General features: G+C 36.0%; 1 pseudogene; it reads left to right on the top strand.

Moving 5' to 3' along the window:
• The first annotated feature begins 1,671 nt into the window (after nt 1-1,671).
• On the top strand, nt 1,672-6,200 carry LOC123901483 (annotated as a pseudogene).
• Nucleotides 6,201-6,401: the final 201 nt, after the last annotated feature.

Below are 6,401 nucleotides of genomic sequence, written 5' to 3'. Positions count from 1 at the left end.
TACAACCGTGTACAACTGTTACATGATTAACATAGAAAGCTAGCTTAGCTAATATCTCCAATAAACAATATCTCCTTAAATACTCATACTTATTTTACTCTCTCTCAAATTTCAGGGCACCTGGGTAGAATTAGTTTTCGGAATGTGTTGAAGGATATTCGTATGGATGATAATTCTGCATCAGAATTCTATGTGCAAAAAGAGTTCAAGATCAATTTTCACAAACCTCATTTTCCCATTGAAATAAAAAATTCTACATTGTATCACTTCTACTACAGTCTTAGTTACATGTTAACTGATATGATAAATTATATTTTCTGATTTTTTTCAAATTTTGGTTTGCATTTTTAGGCATCAAATTAAATATTATGCTAATGCAGGGTTTGCGAAGTTGTGAAAGATGGAACGAAGTTGACATTAAAGATTGATTCTCGTGAGACTAATATTTTAGAGATGTTAATTGTCGCCATTCACCCCAGTCAACAAGAGAAAATCCTTTTCTCTAGGAATCCTCAGGATAATGATGATGATACGTTCATATGTGAGCATAAAAGTGTCTGTGAAGCTGGGAAGGGATTTATGGACCAAGATGGCTATGTCAATATTCATTTTCAAATTCAAATGTAAGTATTAATATAATTTTACTATTATATTTGCAGATACACAAAGAAGGCAGATTTTTCAATAGAACGATCTAGCTTTGGAACAATTTTTTTGGTGGAACACTTTAATAATCACCCTTTGCTTCTAGATATTCTAAGAAGTGGTTATCAATTAATAATTGAAGATGATGTTATCCTACATAATGAGATATGTCATTTGATCATAGCTAAGGATAATACATTAAATTTGAATGGTGCTGTTAGTAAAGTATTAAGGAAAGCTGCTAGTCAAGAATACTCACCTATAGTGCTGGAAAGTGAGAAGGAGTACGATGATAAAGCTATACCGCACATTGTGAATGATCTCAAAAGGATGAGTTGCTTGGTGTTCCAAATGGTTTTTATTAAGATTCAATTCAGCAAAAGCTTTCAGGATTATTCAATTTCGTCAATTCCAGTTAAACCTGTTGAGGAACAACCTGATCTACGGTTGGTACATTATAATGAATCTTTGAAGCAACTTGATAAATTATTTAAGGAGTCTATAAGAAGTACTGAAGTTGCTGCAGAGGATTTTAAAGAGGGTGCTCGTGAAATACTTAGCCAACACCCGCCGGATGAATTATTTAAAAAACTGATGACAAAAGTCGATGAAAAGCACATGGAAGCACAAAGAGCGGCTTCCGGTTTCTTTGAAGAGGGGATTACTCTTGATGTTGAGGATGAGGTTAAAGGCTGGGGTAACTGTGAATCCTTATAGAATCTTTTGAAGCATTGAGGTTGGAAGGTTGGGTGGAAGTGAGAGCTGTGATGGGTAGTGATCGGTTGCTATTGGCCACGGTCGGACCGCCATTAATACGGCGAGCAGGGTTGAGGAGGAAACAAGCTGGAAGAGGGTCTTATAAAGGAAGCTAAAGCAAAGGTGGTGTTGTGGAAATTGAAGGGTTTTTGTTGCTTTTTTTGTTGTTGGTTTCTATTTTTTGGGGGGTGGTGGGAGAAATTAGAGAGTGATTAATAATAACCCTTTATTCAAAGGGTACGAAAGTTTTGGTTTTTGTGGAAGAAGAAGATGAGTACTTACTTGCATCAACTGTTAAGAAGCCTTTGTTTGGAGACTGATTGGAAGTATGCTATCTTTTGGAAGCTACAACAACACTGTGCTAGGATGTAGGGTTTGTGTTTTCATTTTCTTATTTGTCTTTCTTAGTATTGATTTCATGTTTACAGTGGTTTCTTGGTGATTGGATTAGATTAGAGCATATTTATGATGGTATTTCAATAATCTATTTTAGATTTTAAATTAAGAAGGGGCATGGCTTGTGTATCTAGAATCCATTATAGATTAAGGAAAATTACTTTGTTCTACAAGCATCTAGTTTGACGAACTATAATCTTTTTGTCTAGGTAAGTGCAATATGTTACTGTTGGTTTTGTAGGATTGAGTTAGGTCTAGTCCAAATTTTAAGATGGTATCAAAGTCTATCTAAGATCCATTCAGCCACTCACTATTAGGTCATTCGAGTCACGCTTTAGATGTCATGTCTTGGACATAAATTTGCAAAGGCGTATTTGTTAAGTTGTTTCACATGTACTTAGCCCAATGAGTTAAATTTGTTGGTGTGACAATTGCTTGCAGGATCTTGACATGGGAGGATGCTTACTATGACAATCCTGATAATTGTGATTCTTCCCAAAGTGGTGGCAACTTTTCAGATGACCTGCTAGGATTATCTGTGGCAAAGATGTCGTATCATGCATATTCGTTAGGGGAAGGGTAAGAATAAACCAAGGAACATGGATGAAGTTCAACATTAAAGTTTATCTTTTGTATAACTCATAGCCTAATGTTCTATTTTTACAGTATTGTTGGAGAAGTAGCTGTTACTGGAGAGCATCAGTGGATCTGTGCAGATAATCAAATTACAAGTTCTGGCCCATCTCTTAAGGTGAGGATCCTTCTTCTTCATTGATACCGCTTGCATTTTTCTCACTGCACAGAAAGATTTGAAGGCGTGTAATTAGTATTGGATATGCATACAGGCAGTATGATGTATAATTTATATACCTAATCTTTTAACTTTTCTCATTCCATTCCCCTTCTTTGTGTTGATTTATAGTTTGCTGATGGATGGCAATCTCAGTTTTCTTCTGGCATTAGGGTAAGTTAATTTCTAACATTACAAAAGACACTTTAAGAAAAATCTGCTAGAGATTTTTTTTATATTTATTCAGATATTGGAATTGCCTGACTAATATTATAAGATGATCGATAATTTAATTTGAACAATATATTTGAATAAGTGTAATTAATATAGTAATTGTGTTACTATATGACACATTACCTAGCGATTGAAAGGCCGTAGCTCATTATTCTGTTTTCACTCTTTTGCTACTGTAATATGTTCAGATAATATGACTTATCATGTATATACTCTCCATCTAATTTCAGTAATTAGTTAGTGGTGATTGAGACATTGGTTAAATTAAATCCTTGTCGGTCCTAATTGTACAGAACAGGAAAATAAAAAATCTTCAAGAGAAAGCTATGAGAACTTAATAGTCAATGTATGGCTTGTATATTAATTTTAATTTACTAAATCAGTCGCCAAAACTAGAATGTTTGACGTAAAATAAAAAGGCATAATTTTTAGTGCTTAGTATGCAAATCCAATTTCTCGCATGATTATAACCATGATTTACATAGCCTAACATGTTGTCATGCAAAAGTTTAATTATTAATTTGTGTAGGAATTGAGATCAAGTTTCTGTTTAAAATTTAGTTCTATAAGTTTAACGGATAATCTATTATGCAGAAGTCCGTTTGTTAGCAAAGTTTTAATGATTCTCTCCTTTTTCTGTCATCCATGAGTTCAGGTTTGTGAAGACATGAGGGTTGTAACTCATATCAGATGTCTCTTTTTGTTGTCTCATGATCACACATTAGGTTACCTTCCTAGTCAAATCCAAAGTGGGAAACTATTCACTTCCTGCTGTTTATCAGAAAATGCCCTTCCATGAAGGGCTTGAAACTAACAGTGATCAAAGTTCCATCTTGCTTCAGTCAATGTCAAATATGATGACTGCGGAGAAGTAGGGACGAAGCCTGCAAATGAAAGGAAGTCTGAAGGGAACAGTAATAGCTGCAAAGATACTAGTTTGAAATCAGACAAAAACATCTCATCGTTATTACCCTATTCAGTTATCTATAATATTAGTTCCAATGATTTAATAAGTCCATCAGAAAACGTCAGAGCTGATACTACTGAGATGTTAAAGTTTCAGAGCATGTCTTGTTACGAGGATACCTTGCACCGGTTGAAGTTCCTTGCTGGCTATGAGCTACATGAAGAACTTGGACCAGGTTTTCTGAAAGAGGGTAAATATTATGATTGGGCAGTACCAGAAAATCAAGACAGTAAAGCTGCTGAGATGTCGGATGAAATAACCTGCAGTCAATTGACTTCCGGAGCATCTTTTGGAAGCAGTGGTGACCAAAGTTTTCCATAGTAATAATAATAAGCTTGATAACGAGTTATCGTTTTCTACATCAGTGCAGGATTCAATGGCCTCTGGAAGAAATCCTGGAGTTTCTGTTCATACCGTCCGCACTATTAATTCTGACGGCTATTCAATTGACCAACCATCTCATGTTAAAGAGGACAAGAATCATAATTTGAGTTTGTCAGGAATATGCGGTCTAATATCCCCTAAAAGTTTTTCTTCTACGTGTCCTAGTTCGTGTAGTAACCAGTTTGAGAGGTCTTCTGAACCGTCTAAAAACAACAAAAAGAGGGCAAGGCCAGGGGAAAGTTGTAGGCCTAGACCAAGGGACAGACAGCTGATCCAAGACCGTATTAAGGAGTTACGAGAACTTGTGCCAAATGGAGCAAAGGTATATTGCTCGAATATTTACTTTCTAATATTGTTTCTGTAGGTTGTAGTTTTGTAATGGCTGTAGACTTGTAGTTCGAATTCACGTGGTTGAGGCCTTAAGGTTATATTTTATCTTTTAACAGAGACAAAGGTAAGGTCTTATTTTGGAGTTGACAAGGTTATGTTCCCTTGTTCATGTGCCATAAATAGTTATCGATGATTGAACTTGAAGATATGCCTGCTTACATGGTTTTTCTTAACTACAAAAAACCGGATTCTTATTAAGGCTAACACATCATGAATGTCTTCCCAAGAATATAATATCGGGATCTATTAAAAAACAATTAAATAATGTTTGTATATATTACGTTGATCGGAGTATTAAACATAACAATTTTACATTGAACATTATATTATCTCAATTTTTAAATACTCCCTGCAATTGTGCAGTCACGTGATCACATGGATAAACACATTCACGGACCCTCTGGTTGTCAACAGGGTTCAAGTTGGGCAATGGAAGTTGGAAGCCATCTGAAGGTTCATTTGATATTAGTAGAAAGTCATGGTAAGAATGGGCAGATGCTTGTTGAGGTACGTATAGGTGTTGTAAATTACAACCTTTATATATAGAAAGTCATTTGATATTAGATACTCTTCTTTTTGAGGATACAGAGAACTTAACTCTTATGCTAATTATTATGACTCATGCTGCAGATGCTTTGTGAGGAGTGCAACCATTTTCTTGATGTTAGATTTGCCTTGGAAATTGATTGAAGCATGAAGAAACATGATCCTGTGATGCATTTGCATGAGGGGCGGAGGGCTTGAGTAGCGCGCAATGTTTGAGAAGAAACAGGGTTGTTTTCCCTGTGTCCGGCGCGAGGCGCAGCCTCCCCATTGTGCGGCGTGCGGTCGAGCAGGTATATATATGGATCAGTTTGTGCTTCAGCCGCAACAGTGATTTGAAAGGGAATTTTTAGGGTTCTTAACCATCGTAAAGAATAGTGTTTAAGAGGGTTACTCTTGGGTTATCTCTAGGGGTTTGGGAACTTATTCTTTCATCTTGTAATCACTTATCATTGAAATCTCTTGGTCACGGGAATAGATTTGGGAAAATGGTAGAATTAGGGAATCACTAATTTCTTGTAACTCTTTGAGGAGAATCTTTTGTAACCAAGAACAAAGTTTGATAGTGGAACGGAGAGCTGCTCTCTCCCCCAGAGTAGGTTGTTATAACCGAATTGGGTAAACAAATTCATTGTGTTCTTTATTGTTTTCTTTATAGCTTTTGCTGGTTGTTTTATTGCCCATTCCATTAGTTGATTTTGGTTGTTTATTTGTTTGCTCCGCACACTAAGGTTATTGGTGTGATTTTAATCGGATTCACAACACTTGAGATAGCAGAAGCCATAAGAAGCTTGGGATTGACGATTTTGAACGGTGCAACTGAACCTCGTGGTGAGAAGACATGCATACGTTTTGTTGTTGTGGTAGGATCAGAAGACAGATTCATTTCTTATACAGTTAAACAAGCTTATTGCATGGTTATTGTTTTTGCAATAACGTAGAATTAACGGCAACATGCTCTATGAGCGATTGATATTAATCAGTGAATTGTCCGTCACAGGGACAAAACAACAGAAATTTACATAGGCTGGATATCTTGTGGCTGCTTGACTGCTTGTTCAATTATTGCAGTCCAAGAGCACAGTGCATTCATGATAAATGTTGGTACTTGGAAAGTTCGATGCTTCTTTTCCCGGGCAAAGAAGTGTCGGGAGAAGGAAACAATCCTTAACATTTTGATACCAATTTTATGGAGGCTTTGTGAGAGTTCTCCATTATTTTGTCATTCTTGTGTTCAGGTTGGATTGTGTATTGTGGATGTTTTTTATCATCTGTAAGTTCTTGAAATTGAAAATA

This window comes from Trifolium pratense, unplaced genomic scaffold (genome assembly GCF_020283565.1).
Source record: "Trifolium pratense cultivar HEN17-A07 unplaced genomic scaffold, ARS_RC_1.1 scaffold_66, whole genome shotgun sequence".
In the NCBI taxonomy this organism is placed as follows: Eukaryota; Viridiplantae; Streptophyta; class Magnoliopsida; order Fabales; family Fabaceae; genus Trifolium; species Trifolium pratense.
The sequence above is the reverse complement of the archived record's forward strand: the minus strand, read 5'-3'. Positions and strand labels throughout refer to the sequence as shown.